At 39.7% G+C, this 20,061-nt stretch overlaps 24 non-coding genes across 24 annotated transcripts; 23 read left to right on the top strand and 1 right to left on the bottom strand.

Annotated features, from left to right (window-relative positions):
- Positions 1–4,068: 4,068 nt before the first annotated feature.
- LOC115926249 lies at positions 4,069–4,159 on the bottom strand. Its single transcript, XR_004065042.1, has one exon. It is a non-coding gene; the product is annotated as a U6atac minor spliceosomal RNA (small nuclear RNA).
- A 1,061-nt stretch (positions 4,160–5,220) lies between these two features.
- TRNAR-UCG lies at positions 5,221–5,293 on the top strand. Its single transcript has one exon. It is a non-coding gene; the product is annotated as a tRNA-Arg (tRNA).
- Positions 5,294–7,426: 2,133 nt separating this feature from the next.
- Positions 7,427–7,498, top strand: TRNAR-UCG. Its single transcript has one exon. It is a non-coding gene; the product is annotated as a tRNA-Arg (tRNA).
- Positions 7,499–7,601: 103 nt separating this feature from the next.
- On the top strand, positions 7,602–7,674 carry TRNAR-UCG. Its single transcript has one exon. It is a non-coding gene; the product is annotated as a tRNA-Arg (tRNA).
- A 104-nt stretch (positions 7,675–7,778) lies between these two features.
- Positions 7,779–7,851, top strand: TRNAR-UCG. Its single transcript has one exon. It is a non-coding gene; the product is annotated as a tRNA-Arg (tRNA).
- Positions 7,852–7,955: 104 nt separating this feature from the next.
- On the top strand, positions 7,956–8,028 carry TRNAR-UCG. Its single transcript has one exon. It is a non-coding gene; the product is annotated as a tRNA-Arg (tRNA).
- Positions 8,029–8,132: 104 nt separating this feature from the next.
- On the top strand, positions 8,133–8,205 carry TRNAR-UCG. The gene has a single exon. It is a non-coding gene; the product is annotated as a tRNA-Arg (tRNA).
- Positions 8,206–8,309: 104 nt separating this feature from the next.
- On the top strand, positions 8,310–8,382 carry TRNAR-UCG. The gene has a single exon. It is a non-coding gene; the product is annotated as a tRNA-Arg (tRNA).
- A 104-nt stretch (positions 8,383–8,486) lies between these two features.
- On the top strand, positions 8,487–8,559 carry TRNAR-UCG. The gene has a single exon. It is a non-coding gene; the product is annotated as a tRNA-Arg (tRNA).
- A 105-nt stretch (positions 8,560–8,664) lies between these two features.
- On the top strand, positions 8,665–8,737 carry TRNAR-UCG. Its single transcript has one exon. It is a non-coding gene; the product is annotated as a tRNA-Arg (tRNA).
- A 107-nt stretch (positions 8,738–8,844) lies between these two features.
- TRNAR-UCG lies at positions 8,845–8,917 on the top strand. The gene has a single exon. It is a non-coding gene; the product is annotated as a tRNA-Arg (tRNA).
- Positions 8,918–9,021: 104 nt separating this feature from the next.
- TRNAR-UCG lies at positions 9,022–9,094 on the top strand. Its single transcript has one exon. It is a non-coding gene; the product is annotated as a tRNA-Arg (tRNA).
- Positions 9,095–9,198: 104 nt separating this feature from the next.
- On the top strand, positions 9,199–9,271 carry TRNAR-UCG. Its single transcript has one exon. It is a non-coding gene; the product is annotated as a tRNA-Arg (tRNA).
- A 104-nt stretch (positions 9,272–9,375) lies between these two features.
- Positions 9,376–9,447, top strand: TRNAR-UCG. Its single transcript has one exon. It is a non-coding gene; the product is annotated as a tRNA-Arg (tRNA).
- Positions 9,448–9,551: 104 nt separating this feature from the next.
- TRNAR-UCG lies at positions 9,552–9,624 on the top strand. The gene has a single exon. It is a non-coding gene; the product is annotated as a tRNA-Arg (tRNA).
- Positions 9,625–9,730: 106 nt separating this feature from the next.
- On the top strand, positions 9,731–9,803 carry TRNAR-UCG. Its single transcript has one exon. It is a non-coding gene; the product is annotated as a tRNA-Arg (tRNA).
- A 107-nt stretch (positions 9,804–9,910) lies between these two features.
- TRNAR-UCG lies at positions 9,911–9,983 on the top strand. Its single transcript has one exon. It is a non-coding gene; the product is annotated as a tRNA-Arg (tRNA).
- A 104-nt stretch (positions 9,984–10,087) lies between these two features.
- On the top strand, positions 10,088–10,160 carry TRNAR-UCG. Its single transcript has one exon. It is a non-coding gene; the product is annotated as a tRNA-Arg (tRNA).
- Positions 10,161–10,264: 104 nt separating this feature from the next.
- On the top strand, positions 10,265–10,337 carry TRNAR-UCG. Its single transcript has one exon. It is a non-coding gene; the product is annotated as a tRNA-Arg (tRNA).
- A 105-nt stretch (positions 10,338–10,442) lies between these two features.
- Positions 10,443–10,515, top strand: TRNAR-UCG. The gene has a single exon. It is a non-coding gene; the product is annotated as a tRNA-Arg (tRNA).
- A 107-nt stretch (positions 10,516–10,622) lies between these two features.
- Positions 10,623–10,695, top strand: TRNAR-UCG. Its single transcript has one exon. It is a non-coding gene; the product is annotated as a tRNA-Arg (tRNA).
- A 104-nt stretch (positions 10,696–10,799) lies between these two features.
- TRNAR-UCG lies at positions 10,800–10,872 on the top strand. Its single transcript has one exon. It is a non-coding gene; the product is annotated as a tRNA-Arg (tRNA).
- Positions 10,873–10,976: 104 nt separating this feature from the next.
- On the top strand, positions 10,977–11,049 carry TRNAR-UCG. Its single transcript has one exon. It is a non-coding gene; the product is annotated as a tRNA-Arg (tRNA).
- A 458-nt stretch (positions 11,050–11,507) lies between these two features.
- TRNAR-UCG lies at positions 11,508–11,580 on the top strand. The gene has a single exon. It is a non-coding gene; the product is annotated as a tRNA-Arg (tRNA).
- Positions 11,581–20,061: the final 8,481 nt, after the last annotated feature.

Genomic DNA, 20,061 nt, shown 5'->3' with positions numbered 1-20,061 from the left:
ACACACGGTCAGAGATGACGTTGAAGCAAAGAAGAGGTTTTTTCTTTCTCATACCGCATCCTATTATTCCACCACGTATCACTTTCAGTGCAGTGTTCATGCACGCCTGGGGTTGCTTCTCAAGAACTCTCACTCCGTCTCCCTCTTCTCTTTCGTCTGGAGCATCCTCCTGCCCTCTTGTGTTTCACTGATTGCGGTCAACCAGATTGAAGCCCCGGGTATAGAATAACCCCAAGCTGTAACACTCAACCCCCCCCCCCCTCCTCCTCCTCCTGCCAAACCCTTCAAATAACGTCTTGAAAAAGTTTACTTTCTAACTATTGTCGAACTCATATCATACAGATTCAGCATGTTGCTGCTACTATCTCATTTTATCATGTTTTTATATTACAATCTCGCTTCTCCCTCCCCCCCCTCTCTCTCTGTATCTCTCTCTGTATCTCTCTGTAATCTCTCTGTATCTCTCTCTCTCTCTCTCTCTCTCTCTCTGTTTCTGTATATATATATATTTATATATCTCTCTCTCTGTATCTCTCTCGTTCTCTCTGTATCTCTCTTTCTCCCCCTCTTTCTCTCTGTATCTCCCCCTCTCTCTCTCTCTCTTAGGGGAAGAGTCGCAAAGAACTTTACTGCCGGGCAGGGATTCGAACCTTCAACCTTTGGATTGAGAGTCAAGTGAATGAACCAACTAAACCACGACACCTCGACACCTCTGATTAATAAAACCATAAAGCTCTGTGGTCACAAAATAATTTTTTGAGTTTGACATCAAAAGCCAGCTACCAACCTTCATTTTACTACTATAAATGGCTTTTCGCATGCATTGCCATTACGGTGCAATTTTGTAATGTGCTTTATTACACAATATCGTTTGATCAATAATGAACAACAATATACGGTCAATATCACAAAGTTCCAATAGGCCATTTTCGTAATGTAACCAAATTTAATGCATACGTCTTTGTGAAGCGCCTCAATACAAATTATTTCATTCACCTGATAAGAATAATAGTATTTCAATAGACAGAATTCGAACTGCATACATTAGTTGTTGCCAGGTAGGAAAAAAATTATGGCTTGACCTACCTATTAACTTAACATTATGCAGTTTGCATTCTGACTATTGAAATACTATTATTTTTATCAGGTGAATGAAATACTTTGTATTGAGGCACTTCACAAAGACTTAAATGCATTAAATTTGGTTACATTACGAAAATGGCCTATTTGCATTTGGGTTTCTAGAACCATGTACATACTAGAAGAACAGTTCACGGTTGACCGGAGGCCGGCCTAAACTGACCTCATCTCACCAAACCGTAGTTGGTGAGATGAGGTCAGTTTAGTTTGCTTCACACGTTTGAAACGTGTGAAGCAAATGGACAATAGAAAATATGAATGAAAGAGCAAATTGCGAAATGCAAATACCAGAATTCAAATTAGTGCCGTCAGTAAAAGTGCAGCCAAGTTCAATAATTACACATTACTGCAGTCAATGGTGGACTCAGGGATCCATGGTGGAGAAAGGGGCACAACTAGTCTGAAGATTCTCTGATAAGCAAGGGGGGAAATAGTCGTAGATTTGTATTCTCTGACAAGCAGAAAACAATATATCGATGGACGTAATAAAGATGTGGTATGTGTCCCCCTTGCCCCCCCCCACACACACACACACAGCACATTAACACACGCGATCCGCCAACCATTTGGCGTCTATAAGGGTGGGATAAATATTCCAGGTGTATGGCTAAATCGGCAGTTTGGCAGAATTACTCACTGGTCAAGGCGAGTCCTTATTTTTTAAGAGAAATAAGGCCGTGAAGGTAACCGAAGTTAAGCTAGAAAGGACCCGAAATAGCATATTTTTATCTGTATTCAATCTAACACAATTATTGTGGACGTATTTTTACAGACTGTTACACAAATGGGGGAGGAGTTTGACTTCTGCAAAATAACGCATTTATTACAGAAAAACGCAGCTATCCCCTCCCTCCTATTTTATTAGATACTGATATGAGGAGAGGGCACTATATGGATGTGTTTGAACTATCCCTGTTCTATGACCGGTCAATATGGCGGACTATAGGGTTCGAAACTAATCAAATGGAATATACACTTCCCTCAAAGGAATTAAAGGCTACATTTTCTGTTTGATAGGAACTCCAAGGTAAACATAGGATCGGACTTTCGCAATAAGAAAGACATGAGAGTATTGTATGGTGTTGCGAGATTGATAGGGTGGGGTGGTGGGTTGGTGCATGATGGTGGTGGTGGTGATGGTGGTGGTAGTGGTGGTGGTGGTGGTGGTGGTGGTGGTGATGGTGGTGGTGATAGTAATGGTGGCAGGCGCGCCGGAAGCAGTTTGGGATTGGGGGGGCAAACATTCCAGGGGGCTCACTTTCCAGGGGCAGTGACGTAATGAGAAAAAAAAAGTTCGGAAGTGGGGGGGGGGCAGACGAAAAATATGCATCACCACCAGTCTTACACGTTACATGCAGGTCCCGCGGAACGTTTTTCAAAGTGGAGTATTATCGATCAGGTAGAGCGTAAATTGACGTGGGGTCCAGGGCATAGGCCTCGGCAGGGAGTCAAGGGGCTGAGCCCCCGGAAGCTCAGGGGTTTTAGGTATTTAATTACGGTAAGATGAGCATCCAGGGGCCCTCTGTAAGGCAATTGACGTGTTCCAAGGGGGGGAGCCCCCAGAAACTCAGAGGTTTTAATATTTAATTACGGTCAGATGAGCATCCAGGGGCCGTCTTAGGGCCCTTGGTGTGGTCCAGAGGGCAGAGCCCCCGGAAGCTCGGGGGTTTTAGGTATTTAATTACGGTCAGATGAGCATCCACGGGCCCGCCTTAGGGCCCTTGGTGGGGTTCCATGGGGCAGAGCTTCCGGAAGCTCAGGGGTTTTAGGTATTAAATAACGGTCAGATGAGCATCTAGGGGCCCGCCTTAGAGCCCTTGTTGGGGTCCAGGGGGCAGAGCCCCTGACGCTCGGGGGTTTTAGGTATTTAATTACGGTCAGATGAGCATCCAGGGGCCCGCCTTAGGTCCCTTGGTGGGGTCCGGGGGTGGAGGCCCCGTAAGCTCTGGGGTTTTAAGCATTTAATTACGGTCAGATGAGCATTTTTTATACCTTATTTGTGACATTGGCAGGTCACTTATTTTTTTTCCCGTCTTTCTTTCTTTTTCTCTTTAACATACTTTTTAAAAAAAGGAGGGGGGGGGGGGGCTCGAGCCAAGCCACTTTGCAGACCATGACATAAAGGCTTCTAAATAAGCGTATTTCGCCTGACAGTAATGTGGGAATTTCTTATTTTCCAACAAACGCATAAAAAGGTATGACTTACAAAAAAAAATGGAGAAAAAAATGCCGGAAAATCATGTCACAACATCAAAATTTCTAAATCACTTGTTTCGAATAAGAAATACATTACCCCCCCCCCCCCATCAGTACGCCAGCGTTCAGGGGCTCATGTCTTCTCACCCCTACAACAAAAACACGGACACGCTTTCCCATTCTCGCACAATATGTCCACGATATGCGCGTATCGCTATTATAGAGACCTCCATTTAAAATACCGTATAGGTGGCATGCGCAATGTTTATGAAATTTAATTCCTGTGAACTTTCCTTTTTCTTTGAATGGAATTGTATATCTGATTTAATTCAGGTTTTTATTATTGTTTCGTTCTTTTGGATTAAAAATACAAACCATGTTTACTCCTTTACTGTTTTTTTTGTTTTTTTTTGGAGGGGGGGGGGGGGGCGTTTTTGGGGGGCAAAAATGCGTTTTGCCCCCCCACTTTTTTGATTGGGGGGGCAACTGCCCCCCCTGCCCCCCCACTTCCGGCGCCTATGAATGGTGGTGCTAATCGCGATTGTGGTATTTGTGGTTGTGGTGGTGGTGGAGGTAGTAGTAGTTGCGGTTGATATGTTGATGGTGTTGTTGGTGGTAGTGGGGTGATGGTGATGGTGATGACGGTTGGTTTGTTTAACCTGACTGCTAAGATTAAGAAAACATGTATATTCTTGTAAAGTAAGCAACGAAACTCCATCTTACTTTATAGGGATAAAAACATGGTAAGATTCCACAAAATAAATGGCAATGCCTTAATCATTAATCACCCAAAGGTGAAGTCCGTCGTTATTAAGGGGAGTGCATCGTAAAGCAACGACTTTAGTTCCTCTCCGAGTGACAAATTAAGCAATATCGAATCGACCTTTCTTCGAACCCGCTACCTCCCGGTTACGAGACCACTGCTCTACCACTGAGCCACACACCTCCTTACATGAGACGATGTCGGAAGTGGAATACTGGACAATAATATATTTCAGCTCTCACGAAAATTAATTATAATTTGTATATAATTATGTATGCGGTATGAAAGAGAAAAATGGGGGTAACCGTTTACGAATAGGAACGGATATGGGGAAAGGTGCACGTCTTAATTGACTTTTTGAATAGTTTAGAGCTCCCTTTGGGTACTCTTTGGTATATAGGAAGGAGTCAAAGTTACTTACAGCAGACGTCAAGAAAAAAAATTCACCCAAAATGACTAGATTCAGTAGTACGATTTTGTACCAGGCGATAATCGTCTACTGAGCTAATGTAAATGCAAAATTGAATGGAAGTTACCGATATGGGCTAGCTAACTGATATTTTGGTGCTTCGCTTTCTGTTTCATCACTGGCTTTCAAGCCAATGTCGTATGTATCATCGACCTCGATCGTTTTTCTTCGTTTTGAGGGGTGTCGTGCGCTGCCTGTACCTGGGACTTGGCCGAACAGGTTTGGTTGCAAAATGTGAATCGCTAGTTCTGTAACAGCAATGCTTTCCTATTATTCTTGCCTAAAACTCAGCTATTTTAAAGAACAAATGAATGAAGAACAAAATCACACCTCAAAGATATTTATTATTCAAGTTTGAAACTGCCTCCTTTTTCTTCTCTCTCTCTCTCTCTCTCTCTCTCTCTCTCTCTCAAAATAGCGAAAACAAACGATACAATCACCCAGCGAACGCAAAGTGTAGGCTGCTACGCAGCGCGAGTTCTTTGTTTGTCCGACCCTCCGATTACGTAATGCGATTTAAAGGTATGTGAATACATTATGAAACTGGCCTATTGGTAAACAAATTATATATCAAATAAAGAGAGAATAATGACCTAAGGAATGCAATAATTTTGTTTGGTATATAGTTTACTAAGCATCAGCACGGCCGCGTGGCCGCGTGGCCCAATGGATAAGGCGTCCGACTTCGAATCGGAAGATTGAGGGTTCGATTCCCTTCGTGGCTATTCAGTTTTGTGCAAGATTTTGGTTTCTTACAAATATGAACAGTGAAAGGCAAAACAGAACATACATCTTTATCTTTCAGTTTTTTAATCCTCTTAATGATGAAGTGTTTAGAAATAATACAATAATTTATTAACTTGGAGGCTAAACAAAGGCGATGATAATAATTATGGGCACAATCAAAGTGGTGAAAAAAGTATGAGTAATGTATGTTTTCCATGTTCAGATGGTAGTCAATTCGGCCTTTAACTACATGGAATATAAGGAAGTTTTATACATTTCCAGGGGAGCGAAAAGATGATTATTTATTTGGTCTATAATTAACAAATGGCCGCGTGGCCTAATGTATAAGGCGTCCGACTTCGAATCTGAAGATTGAGGGTTCGAGTCCCTTCGTGCCTGGTCGTAACATTTTGTATGCATTATGTGAAAACTGTAACGCATTCAGCATTCAAAACAAATTTTTTTTCTCGGATCAAACAGATAATTATGATACAATTTTTACTTTAACGATATAATCAATTTCACCTATGTTACAAAATATTAATACAGTTGGAATGTGAAATAAACGCTAAATAAAATAATGTAGACGAAGGGGCGATGATTAGGAATAACTAAATGCGTTACAAAATGGGGCACAACACTCTTCGCTTCAGCCTTAAAAAACTGTGCAAAACTGCAATCGATGTAGATTGAAGCGTCGCCTCACATAAATGGAACATTAATCATGAAATACAAATTTAACTCAAGTTGAAGAATGACTGTGCGACGTGCGACTGTCGTGAAAAGAAGTGCTGATGATTATGTTGGAAACCAATGCGGCGATGTTTCTAAAGAGTCGAGACAGTGTGAGGGCTTGGCGGGAACTTAATCTGGTTTTGACAAGGCTTTTGGAGTGAAGAAGTTCATACATTTTCATTACTAGGTTCATCGATCCGTCTGCGAGGCTTCTGAATTCTTGAAGTCCAGCCGATTTATAGAGGTTACAGGAAGTATGGGCTGCCCTGTTCGGATGTTGAGACGACCAATATGGAGAAGGAAGATGGAAGACGGATCGCTGATGATTACGACGAGACAGAAGGAGGAGCGGGAGAAGAGTGCCTCTTGAAAAAGCAGACAAGAGAACAATTTATGAAGCAGTGTGTTTTTCTTTAAAGTTGAAAATGGTCATGCGAGTGCATTGATTATTGGTAACTTCAATGTCTAGAAGTTATTTGTAAATGGGAAAGGTTTATTTTGGGGTACAGAGGGTGAGAGGGATTGTGGGCCATGAATCATCAAAAGAAAAAAAAAGTGACCCAGTCTTGCTTAAAAACAAATGCACTACACAAGGAAATAGGTATATGGGACTGCATACATATTATGAGGCATGTTAGTCTAGTCCAGATGTACCAGCTATTTATTGTCATATTCTGTACATGAGGGTATTTGGAGTGCAATCCTTTTCAGGAAGTATTTCCATCGCTATTCATCGAAACTGACATAATTGTTATTAGATTGAAAAAGCTCACATTTTCTTTCGCATCTTTACCTAAAGACTTAATTTTCTCTTTAAAAATAGCGTCAGTCATTTGCAAACAAAGAGAAGCGACTTTTCTCCAATTTATTTATAGTAACCCTCTCAACAAGGCCCGAGATCCCCCTAACAAACTCTTACAGCGCACTTATGTAATTTTTGCTGGATGTTTGGAGAGAAAATAAGGCCTTCGGTGACTCTGAGTTCAGGCCTTTTTAAAGATCTCATGTAACGTAGGATAAGCGGAAGAAATACCAGATTTTACATTGGTACGATAAGAAATACAAAAGAAATATCATAAATGAAATACTAAAATTCGTAGTTGTTTAAGTTTGTTGTCTGCCCATCAAAGCTAAATTAAACTCGTATAAAATTGCCTATTTTATACATTATACTTTCCCTTCAATATTTGAATGTCTACATGTACAGTTTCCTGGTATATGCTTTTTACACGATTTCGATTTTTATTTTTGATCCCCAACGCAAAAGACTGAAACTTCGTACGAATTGTGATTTCTTTGTTCAGTTATTTCACAAATAACTGATGCACGAAATATAAATAATATGCAATCGTCGACAATAAAACAGGGAGATATTGACAGAAGTACGAGAGAAGGGTGGCCGCGTGGCTTAATGATAAGGCGTCCGACTTCGAATCGGAAGATTGAGGGTTCGAGTCCCTTCGTGGTCACAATAATTTTTTCGTTTTTAATTCAAAATTGTAATATATATATTTTTTGGGTAATATTCATCAATTTAACAGGGAGATATTGACAGAAGTTCAAGAGAAGGGTGGCCGCGTGGCCTAATGGATAAGGCGTCCGACTTCGAATCGGAAGATTGAGGGTTCGAGTCCCTTCGTGGTCACAATAATTTTTTCGTTTTTAATTCAAAATTGTAATATATATATTTTTGGGGGTAATATTCGTCAATTTAACAGGGAGATATTGACAGAAGTTCAAGAGAAGGGTGGCCGCGTGGCCTAATGGATAAGGCGTCCGACTTCGAATCGGAAGATTGAGGGTTCGAGTCCCTTCGTGGTCACAATAATTTTTTCGTTTTTAATTCAAAATTGTAATATATATATTTTTGGGGGTAATATTCGTCAATTTAACAGGGAGATATTGACAGAAGTTCAAGAGAAGGGTGGCCGCGTGGCCTAATGGATAAGGCGTCCGACTTCGAATCGGAAGATTGAGGGTTCGAGTCCCTTCGTGGTCACAATACTTTTTTCGTTTTTAATTCAAAATTGTAATGTATATATTTTTGGGTGCAATATTCGCTAATTAAACAGGGAGATATTGACAGAGGTCCAAGAGAAGGGTGGCCGCGTGGCCTAATGGATAAGGCGTCCGACTTCGAATCGGAAGATTGAGGGTTCGAGTCCCTTCGTGGTCACAATAATTTTTTCGTTTTTAATTCAAAATTGTAATATATATATTTTTGGGGGTAATATTCGTCAATTTAACAGGGAGATATTGACAGAAGTTCAAGAGAAGGGTGGCCGCGTGGCCTAATGGATAAGGCGTCCGACTTCGAATCGGAAGATTGAGGGTTCGAGTCCCTTCGTGGTCACAATAATTTTTTCGTTTTTAATTCAAAATTGTAATATATATATTTTTGGGGGTAATATTCGTCAATTTAACAGGGAGATATTGACAGAAGTTCAAGAGAAGGGTGGCCGCGTGGCCTAATGGATAAGGCGTCCGACTTCGAATCGGAAGATTGAGGGTTCGAGTCCCTTCGTGGTCACAATAATTTTTTCGTTTTTAATTCAAAATTGTAATATATATATTTTTGGGGGGCAATATTCGTCAATTAAACAGGGAGATATTGACAGAAGTACGAGAGAAGGGTGGCCGCGTGGCCTAATGGATAAGGCGTCCGACTTCGAATCGGAAGATTGAGGGTTAAAGTCCCTTCGTAGTCACATTACTTTTTTCTTTTTTTTTAATTCAAAATGGTAATGTATATATTTTGGGGGGCAATATTCGTCAATTAAACAGGGAGAAATTGACAGAAGTCTAAGAGAAGGGTGGCCGCGTGGCCTAATGGATAAGGCGTCCGACTTCGAATCGGAAGATTGAGGGTTCGAGTCCCTTCGTGGTCACAATAATTTTTTCGTTTTTAATTCAAAATTGTAATATATATATTTTTGGGGGTAATATTCGTCAATTTAACAGGGAGATATTGACAGAAGTTCAAGAGAAGGGTGGCCGCGTGGCCTAATGGATAAGGCGTCCGACTTCGAATCGGAAGATTGAGGGTTCGAGTCCCTTCGTGGTCACATTACTTTTTTCGTTTTTAATTCAAAATTGTAATATATATATTTTTTGGGGTAATATTCATCAATTTAACAGGGAGATATTGACAGAAGTTCAAGAGAAGGGTGGCCGCGTGGCCTAATGGATAAGGCGTCCGACTTCGAATCGGAAGATTGAGGGTTCGAGTCCCTTCGTGGTCACAATAATTTTTTCGTTTTTAATTCAAAATTGTAATATATATATTTTTGGGGGTAATATTCGTCAATTTAACAGGGAGATATTGACAGAAGTTCAAGAGAAGGGTGGCCGCGTGGCCTAATGATAAGGCGTCCGACTTCGAATCGGAAGATTGAGGGTTCGAGTCCCTTCGTGGTCACAATAATTTTTTCGTTTTTAATTCAAAATTGTAATATATATATTTTTGGGGGTAATATTCGTCAATTTAACAGGGAGATATTGACAGAAGTTCAAGAGAAGGGTGGCCGCGTGGCCTAATGGATAAGGCGTCCGACTTCGAATCGGAAGATTGAGGGTTCGAGTCCCTTCGTGGTCACATTACTTTTTTTCGTTTTTAATTCAAAATTGTAATATATATATTTTTGGGGGGCAATATTCGTCAATCAAACAGGGAGATATTGACAGAAGTACGAGAGAAGGGTGGCCGCGTGGCCTAATGGATAAGGCGTCCGACTTCGAATCGGAAGATTGAGGGTTAAAGTCCCTTCGTAGTCACATTACTTTTTTCTTTTTTTTTAATTCAAAATGGTAATGTATATATTTTGGGGGGCAATATTCGTCAATTAAACAGGGAGAAATTGACAGAAGTCTAAGAGAAGGGTGGCCGCGTGGCCTAATGGATAAGGCGTCCGACTTCGAATCGGAAGATTGAGGGTTCGAGTCCCTTCGTGGTCACAATACTTTTTTCGTTTTTAATTCAAAATTGTAATGTATATATTTTTGGGTGCAATATTCGCTAATTAAACAGGGAGATATTGACAGAAGTTCAAGAGAAGGGTGGCCGCGTGGCCTAATGGATAAGGCGTCCGACTTCGAATCGGAAGATTGAGGGTTCGAGTCCCTTCGTGGTCACAATAATTTTTTCGTTTTTAATTCAAAATTGTAATATATATATTTTTGGGGGTAATATTCGTCAATTTAACAGGGAGATATTGACAGAAGTTCAAGAGAAGGGTGGCCGCGTGGCCTAATGGATAAGGCGTCCGACTTCGAATCGGAAGATTGAGGGTTCGAGTCCCTTCGTGGTCACATTACTTTTTTCGTTTTTAATTCAAAATTGTAATATATATATTTTTGGGGGGCAATATTCGTCAATTAAACAGGGAGATATTGACAGAAGTACGAGAGAAGGGTGGCCGCGTGGCCTAATGGATAAGGCGTCCGACTTCGAATCGGAAGATTGAGGGTTAAAGTCCCTTCGTAGTCACATTACTTTTTTCTTTTTTTTTAATTCAAAATGGTAATGTATATATTTTGGGGGGCAATATTCGTCAATTAAACAGGGAGAAATTGACAGAAGTCCAAGAGAAGGGTGGCCGCGTGGCCTAATGGATAAGGCGTCCGACTTCGAATCGGAAGATTGAGGGTTCGAGTCCCTTCGTGGTCACAATACTTTTTTCGTTTTTAATTCAAAATTATAATGTATATATTTTTGGGTGCAATATTCGCTAATTAAACAGGGAGATATTGACAGAGGTCCAAGAGAAGGGTGGCCGCGTGGCCTAATGGATAAGGCGTCCGACTTCGAATCGGAAGATTGAGGGTTCGAGTCCCTTCGTGGTCACTTTAATTTTTAACTTTTATTTCATTCAAAATGTTAATATTTTTTGTTGTTGCAATCGTCGACGACTTAACAGGGAGATACTGACAGCAGAACGAGAGAAGGGTGGCCGCGTGGCCTAATGGATAAGGCGTCCGACTTCGAATCGGAAGATTGAGGGTTCGAGTCCCTTCGTGGTCACATTATTGTTTTCGTTTTTAATTCAAAATTGTAATATATATATATATATATATATATATATTTTGGGGAGCAACAATCTACAATAAAACAGGGAGATATTGACAGAAGTTTAAGAGAAGGGTGGCCCCGTGGCCTGACTTTGAATCGGAAGATTGAGGGTTCGAGTCCCTTCATGGTCACTATAATTTTTAACTTTTATTTCATTCAAAAATGTTAATATTTTTTGAGTAATCGTCGACGACTAAACAGAGAGATATTGACAGCAGTTCGAGAGAAAGGGTGGCCGCGTGGCCTATGGATAAGGCGTCCGACTTCGAATAGGAAGATTGAGGGTTTGAGTCCCTTCGTCGTCATACAAATGTTAAACTTGATTTCATTTAAAATGTTAATATATATTTTGTTTGCAATCGTCGACGATAAAAAACAGGGAGATATTGACAGGAATTCGAGCAAAGGGTGGCCGCGTGGCCTAATGGATAAGGCGTCCGACTTCGAATCGGAAGATTGAGGGTTCGAGTCCCTTCGTGGTCACATGACTTTTTTATTTTGTTTAAAATTCAAAATGTTAATATAAATATTGGAAAGGCCATGCATGTGGCAGAGTAGGCCTGTTAAACTTTTTGAATGATGTTCATGGTCGTTTGAACGATATAATTTCCTTATTACCATTCATTTTAAAGAGAAATATAAGACACTAACAGCCTACATATTTATGTGCCCGGAATTCGTTTATTACCCAATATTTAGGTTTAGATTCAGAATCTCATGTCTCCAATTCTAGCACATCATCCTTAATTAACTGACCAGTCTCAGAGACTAGACGCTTATTTAAGTGATTACCATATAACTCTCTGAGGGTAGTTTAATCGGAAAGGAAGGGGTTATTTCAGCATTTTAAATGAGGTATTTAGATTTCAAGTATAAAAATCAACCTAGTTTGGCGTAAAGAGATCGCCTGTTTTATATTTATCGGTCAAATATATTAGAATGACCTGAATTACTCTTTTTAAAGCTTTTCTTGGCGCTAGTTTTGACTCATTTTAAGTGTTCTTTTTGAATGACAGAAATTAACTACAAATGTTCGTTTTGAATGGCAGATTTATCTACAAAATAGTCTTTGAAAATATCTATCCGTTGTTCTTTTGGGCTAGCCTGCTTTTTTGGATTTCATATTTCGCCATTAACAAACAACTTATGAAAATATGGGAATATGTGTAAAAATGTGGCCTCAGCCCCACACTTCGACTAGGCGGGGGCGCGGGGGGGGGGGGGGTACTGGTAGAAATCGACGTATAACGAATTTCGAGGTTTTCAAGAATGCCCGACCCCTTCTCTTTTTTTCCTGTTGCCTCTGTTATACCAGGGACATGATGAGAAAGTAGTCTGCAGGCACAGACCCTAATTTAACACTTTATCAACAAATCGTTGTTCCTTGAGAGAATCTAGCCAAGCTATCTACATGTACTATGGTAGTCTTATAGTGCAGATTCACTTTTACGACTGACCAGGGTTTGTGCTTGCAGACTAATGAGAAAGCGTGTAGCATCCTACCCCGTTTCCCTAAAGTAAGTACTCCTGAGCCCATACGTAATGCACCTCCGGTCTGAACCTTACTACGCCCCATGGTCGCATTTCAGGGGGCGGTCGGCTAAGAATGGACCCTGTGTTTCCGGATCATCGTTTACGATCCCTCCTGGTTTCCGTAGCTCGAGGCGGAATGAGCTATAACAACACTCGTTAGGAAAATAACATTAACGACTTTGTCAATAAAAATACACATGTGGGCAGTGATGTGGCTTTCAATGTGGTAGAGCTAGACCAGAAATGGTAGGGGTCGGTCAAATCATGGTCGAATGGTACATTTACACAAAGATAGATTTAGAAGGAAGCTTGAACGTTTTGAGGATATGGGTTAAGGGGTTAAGGGGTTAAAGTTGAGATTGTTTAATCATCAAATTACATTTAAAAAGCTATGCATAATAAAGTATCCCTATCCAAAACGGTTGGGGATCGAATCTCTACGGCATGTATTTTCGTTTTAATTTAGGGGGCATTTGTCGGTTATTGCGCCCGTCATATCCACATAATGTCATTGTCCCGCTTATAAATAATGGCGCATAAGAATTAATGGCAACCATTAAATTTTTCAAATTGTAGATGAATATCAGAAATAATAGCGTATACTTAATGGCATGAAAAGGGCACATTAAAATATTACAAATTATAGATGGATATCGACCTGCACGCAGCCTCTAATATGAAACTCTAGCATGGTAAAAACGTACGCCTATACAAACACTACGCTGCATACGACAATCCAATCCCAAAATGAGAATTCTTAAGTTTTTGTTCTGCAAATCCCCAATGGCAACATGGAAGCATTCAGCTGTGCGGACTTAAAATTAGAAACAAAACTGGGACACGAATCGATGACCAGTGTTTGCTACGAGCTTTCCAATGCCATTACTTTCAGAAATGAAAACGAACAAACATTGATTATTATATAGGCTAATCGTAAGAGCAATGGCGTAAATTCAGGGGGTACTTGCTCTACCCCCCCCCCCCCAACAGAAGTCAGATCAAGGGGTACTTCCTTGCATGTACTAGACATACTTCCAATCCAATGTCACATGTCCCGTAACCTGGGGGGGGGGGTGTTTCACAAAGATCCTAAGTAGAACTTAACTCTAAGTTGGACTTAAAAATTATGGACAGCCATTGGAGTCTTAAAATGAAATATATTCAAAAGCAGAAATTCAAGTATTTTAGACTTTTTATAAATTCCACATCCAGAACATGAAATCTCCTTGATGATAGAAAATATGAATGATTTGAATAAACAACTAATGCCTTTCAAAATAACTTTTACAAAATATTTTCAAAGATGCTAATGGCTATAATTTTGAAGTCCAACTTAGAGATAAGTTCAACTTAGGATTATTGTGAAACACCCCCCAGAGCGGATATAATGAGAGTAATTAGGCCATCAATCGATAACGACTGTCTGGAAATTCGCATGTATTAGTACGTTGTATACATGTATTTCGAATTAATTTTCCATGTTTATACCACGATATTTATATTATGACTTTCATAAATTCGATTGAAATAATGCTAATTTTATTTCATTTTGTTGTTGTATTTTTTGTATTTTTGTTTGTAAATACATTTCCTGTAATTTTTTTCTCTCCATGAAATCTTCCTAATTGTGACTCCTTTTTGTGCCGACATTAGTTATTGCAGTAGAGATAGCGGATGTTTCAAACGTTACAGTATGAGCTATCGCTTTATCAGATTGTAACTGGTAGGGTAACACGCGCTAAACCTCAGCCCCAAAACGCCCCTCTATCTCCACCCCCTCCCCCATAAATAAAATTAGATTGTTGTTGTTGTTGTGGTAAGGAAAGAGGATGGCGAACGTTTCCGAAACTGTTTTGTTGTTGATAAACCCCAGACCCCTAAACGCCCATCGCGTCACCCCCTTACCCATACCCCTAACACTCCCTAACCGCGATGTCCATCCATTTTCATATATAGAATAACCAGAGATTTAATAGGCTATATAATAATGTCTATATATATATACCGGAAATGCTTGATCTACGCGCTCTATTAGATTACGCTGATTGACGCGCTGACCAATTAGAGAAGAAAAATACAGTACAGGAGAGTCAAACAAAACATAAGGGGTGGTGAAGGATGAGATATTACGGTATCCTTGAAAGGTTAAGACCTATAGATCTAATTTGAAGTCAGCGTAGAATGCAAGGTTTATGTATACAACGGATACCAATCCTGCTAATAGGCACATTAAAGGTATAGACCTCTAGGGCTCTCTTGTGGTGAACATGACCAGAAAGATATCCTGAAGAGACACTCGGGGAAAAAAATTACTACTTCATTTCAGTGAAAACCCTGAGAAGATTTGACATATTCTTGAGAAAGAAAATAGAATAAGATATTCCAGCTTAATAACGCAAAAGTATGAGCTAAATTTCATTGAAAACGGTGATCATGCAGTCATGCACGTTAACCCAATGCCGCCTACATGCACAGGGATAAAACATAGGATAGTATCCAGCGGGTTAACAGAGAGGGAGCGCGGACTTCCCATTTTATTCAACCTGTAAAATGGATTTTATACAACAAATGCAATATGCATCATAATAAAATGCACATAAGTTATGTTGATGTCATTAGTGACTCATTAATAATCAGCAATTGGGTTCAATGAGCTATCATTAATCTCTGATGGTGACTACTAGTCCCTAGTTGATTCATTGTTATACATGCCATCTGAATCAGTAGATCGAAGAAAGAAATATTATCGAAAAATAAATCAACCACCACTATTGAAGAAGAAAAAGCCTTCCAATAATATTTAGACCCAAATGCATGTAATATCTAGGACAAGAATGTGGAAATCATCTTCACCATTGTCACTGTAGAAATATGCGCTGCACAAAAAATAGAATACTACCGTCATTGTTGGGTTTTCCGGGCTTATCAAAAAACTAAAAGAATTGCTTCGAGGCAAACCGATTAAATACATCTAATGGTAGTGGCTTCCACTTCTTTCTGTTTGTGTTCGCTTCGACTTCTTTATGTTTGTTTGCGCTACTTTCTGTCTTTCTTCTCCATCCATCCGTATCCTCCCAAACAATCCACTTATTCTAACATATAGTGAAGAATGCTGAAGTTCACAACAGATCTAACCTCTCCTTTTTTTCTTTTCAGAACAATGTCGTGATGATATGCTCTGCTATCAGTATACGGGTATTGGGTAGTGCTCGATGAAGAAAGCTTTTGAAATGAAACTACACCCGACGATCCACTGTGATTCGAATTGCTCTGCTTGATGTAATGTCAATGCGAATTTATTGAATAGAATTACTATTATGTTCAAGCGCTGGTAAAATATGTTGATTGATAATGGTTCATTGTTTTGTGTACAAAAAATTGAAATTATCATATCATGTATATGATTCCAGCGTGAATAGGCCTTATTCTTGTTTATGTCGTATCAGATTGATTATTGCAGAGATGTTGTTTTGGAAATGAAAGTAATACTTGTAAAGAATCTTACGACAAAACAGTGTCTCCCGCTCTCATTTAACACATACAGTGTCGTCTGCTTGCGTGTTGCCGTGTATTAGAGCCTTTCAATGTGCCCAGTCTATGCTGTGTTGTGATTTTGTATCGCCGATGTATGCACAGCTTATTTCAAGTTTACGATCCAAACTTTTACAAATAGCTATGAAAGAGAGAGAGATAGAGAGAGAGAGAGAGAGAGAGAGAGAGAGAGAGAGAGAAAAACAAAAGAGAGAGAAAGAGAAAGAGAGAAAGAGAGAGTAAGCGAGAGAAAATGCGTAAGCTGTCTAAATACAATCTGGCTCCTTGTACTGAGCTGGGGGCGTTACTAAATTCAAGTTTGTTGAAGCATTACGATTGAAATGGTTATCATTTACAGCACATCAGTGTAGCTATCATGGCTATTATATCGGAATATTGACACGCGGAATTTACCATATAGACAATTGCGAACATAATGAAATATTGGTATGTATGTGTATAACACCCAATAGCTATAATGCAATAAATAGACCTGAGGCATTTATAGTACATGTATCAAAATATGTTATACCTCTATCAATTCATGTTAATGAGTTGAGTATGAAGATAAAAATGAACACAATGAACATAATACATTATTATAATGACACGGATTAACTCTCTCTCTCTCTCTCTCTCTCTTTCTCTATCTCTCTCTGCCTCTCCGTCTATCTCCCTCTCTATCTCTCTTTATCTCTCTACATCCCCCCCCCTCTGTCAGCTATCAAACTGTTTATACATACTTTATTTTGTATATATCTCCCTCTCTCTCTCTTTCTCTATCTCTCTCTCTCTTCCTCTATCTCTCTCTCTCTCTCTCTCTCTCTCTCTCTCTGATTTCTAGATCTAGGACTATATAATATAAAATTATATCAGTATAAAATTATGTAATACAATACTGTACTACTATATACTATACTACACTATATTATACGTATTACTATGACTATACTATACTTTACCATGAATATACTTTTCTATATACCGTATTATGGTTATACTACATACATCCTATATATCTAATGTCATGTGCTTTATCTTTCCTTTTTTTTTTCTCTCTCTTTCTCTCTCTCTCTCTCTCTCTCTCTCTCTCTCTCTCTCTCTCTCTCTCTATCTATCTATCTTTGGGCATTTATGATTCTACTAGAAGTTGTCTGCACAACATGATGGCAACGACATTTGTTTCCGAATTAAAAAAAGATAGAATACTGGTTTCTGCCAATGTCCTATAAAATGTGTATCATCTACAAAGAAAAGTACAAGGATTATGATTTATTGAGACTAAATATCACACTAATCTTACCTAATAAAAGATCCAACCTCTACTCCTCTAGCATGGCACAAAGCAGTATCCTAACGTCCCTGCTTGACTCAGCAATGATGCTCTCAAAACAACTAGGTGTGTATTTCCTGATAAATGATCCCAATTTCCACAGTGTAAGAATAGTCAGCGAACATCCCCGAAAAACAACAAAACAGGTTTCAAATTAACCGGTGGCCTGAAATTTAATCCGGACTTGCCGGTAGTTCTCCTGTTATGTTTGTGGGAAATAGTATACCAATCTCCGTGCTCGCACGTAAATACGATATCGAGTGATTATTATTACAACACAATGGGGATAGCTAGATCTGCCACCGTGCGTACACACTCTACTGGAAGTCAGCGACAATACTGATTACTATGCGAGGCGAGCTAGCATGTACGAACACCGGTCTTCGATGCGGTACATGCAGTCGCGCGCGACTGAGAAAGCGATAAAAATCCCTCGGAGCGTGTGTGCGTTCGCCGCGCTGCTGCAATTAGTACTGATTACATAGGCGCGCACGCTCTGATGCCTTTTGAGAGGGTGACGTTTGTTCGCCTTGATCATGAAAGCCACTTTGGATGGTAGAATAGATTGGGATGTGGGTTTTGTTTCGTTAGAGACGTCCCACCCGTCCCCCATCCTCTAAAATATGTAACATGACACATGAAAAATTTAAAGAAAAAGGTAGACAATGAAAACGACCTGACTTAAAAATGAAGTCTTTGACTTTGGAAGTGTGTGTGTGCCCATGGGCCCCTCATATTGTGGAACAGAAAGAGAAAAGGATGGGAAAAGAATGAAGGTGATAGAGGGAGACAGTGGAAGCAGTTACATAAATGAGGAACAAAGGGAAAGAGAGAAGGAAGGGTTGGACGAAAAGCTCGACGAGGGGGGACGAGGGGTGAAAGACATAAGACGGGCCCCTGTCCTTCAAAACCGGAGCGTGGATCAGGAACTGGGACTCAGAGAATGCTCCTATCCGGACCTGAATGCATCACCCAGCGTGTCCACACACAAAACAATTTATCCCGAAACTCTATAACGATACGTCGTATAAAGAATCATCGTATAAATTCCAGGATGTCCACACACAAGAAACGTCGTCACTAAAGAATCATCGTATAAAATGCCCCTGTCCACACACAACATTTTCTGTGATTCTTTATAGAGTTTCGCGATAGTGATAAGAGGTCTGGTCTCATTTCGCTCGAGGTCACGTTAAGCCCCGCCCAGTTAGTTACACTAGTTACACTCCCCCTGTCCACACACAACATTTTCCGTGATTAGGCGTGATTCTTTATAGAGTTTCAGTTCGAAACGATGCCCAAACCTGCGTTTCGTTAGACTAGTTTCGTTATACGACGTATCGTTAGTGAGCGTCCACACCTAAAATTTTGGTCGTAAAACTATCGCGAAACGGTATCACTATCGCGAAACGGTATAGCTAATCATGATTAATCACGGAAAATGTTGTGTGTGGACAGGGGGACCATCTGATTATAGATTATACGCGTCTTTGCTACAAATCGGCGGAAATCCGACTTAAAATCGTATTACTCCGCGGTTTTGACTTACAACTAGTGACGTAACAATGTGTTTTTCAAATGTTAGCCTTCTCCCTCTTCTCCGGCTTCATGTTTAACTTTTATTGTAAACATTAAGTTTCTCTCATTTATTGTGTAGAAATGTTGTCATTGTTGCTGATGTTGCCAATTTGTTAAAATGTTCCTTGTTTGTATTGTCTATGTTGTTTGTATTGTTTGTTTATGTTCCTTGTCTTTTTTTGTTGTGTGTGTTCTTTATATCACCGGGCTTATTAAATGGCGACCAGCTGAATAAATTACTCTGCTTTTTTATGTGAAATATATAAATGCAAATGAATGGGAAGATCAGATGGATATCGAAAGACATGAGTGAGTCAAAATAGAATATTTGACAAATATTGCGCCATATATATGAGAATAGTATATACTTCTTTCTATGATCTGCGATAGAAAATACATATAATACCCATATACTCCATTCGAGATGAAAGCAATCTGCAAATAGCATGCTCATGTACATCCCTGTAAAACATTTCCATTCCCATCAACAATCCATCAATCATATATCTCCCAGCTCACCTTCCCATCGCTCGTGTGAAGTATGTACGCGGCCTTGACGTACACCGATCAATAATTCTGACATATTAGTTTTTCGATTTTCGGAGAGGTATCATCGATTTTTCGTCTACTATTTCTGTGTGGCATCCCCCACGTGTATGGCGTCACATTGTATGTACCTCACTGAATGACGAGGTGTGCACTGATTTGTCTGCCATCATGGATCCACGCTCTGAGAGCAAAATAGAAGTGTCAAAATGGCTGCCATGTTGGCTTATATGGAATATTTTATGATCAGTTTTCGACAGCAATTCGTTGAACAATGCAATGTAGAAAGAGTGCTGAGTAGCATGATATTTCGGACAATACACATTCTGCCTTGCTAGATATTGCTATTCTAATGTTTACGGTTACTGGTCAGGATTTAAGAATAGATGAAACATTATAGAATGAAGTATTGTTTCAGGCATAGGAGCTTTAGGTAAACGTCA

Source organism: Strongylocentrotus purpuratus, unplaced genomic scaffold, assembly GCF_000002235.5.
Source record: "Strongylocentrotus purpuratus isolate Spur 01 unplaced genomic scaffold, Spur_5.0 spur5_scaffold_19, whole genome shotgun sequence".
NCBI lineage: Eukaryota > Metazoa > Echinodermata > Echinoidea > Camarodonta > Strongylocentrotidae > Strongylocentrotus > Strongylocentrotus purpuratus.
This window is presented reverse-complemented; position numbering and strand designations above follow the sequence as displayed.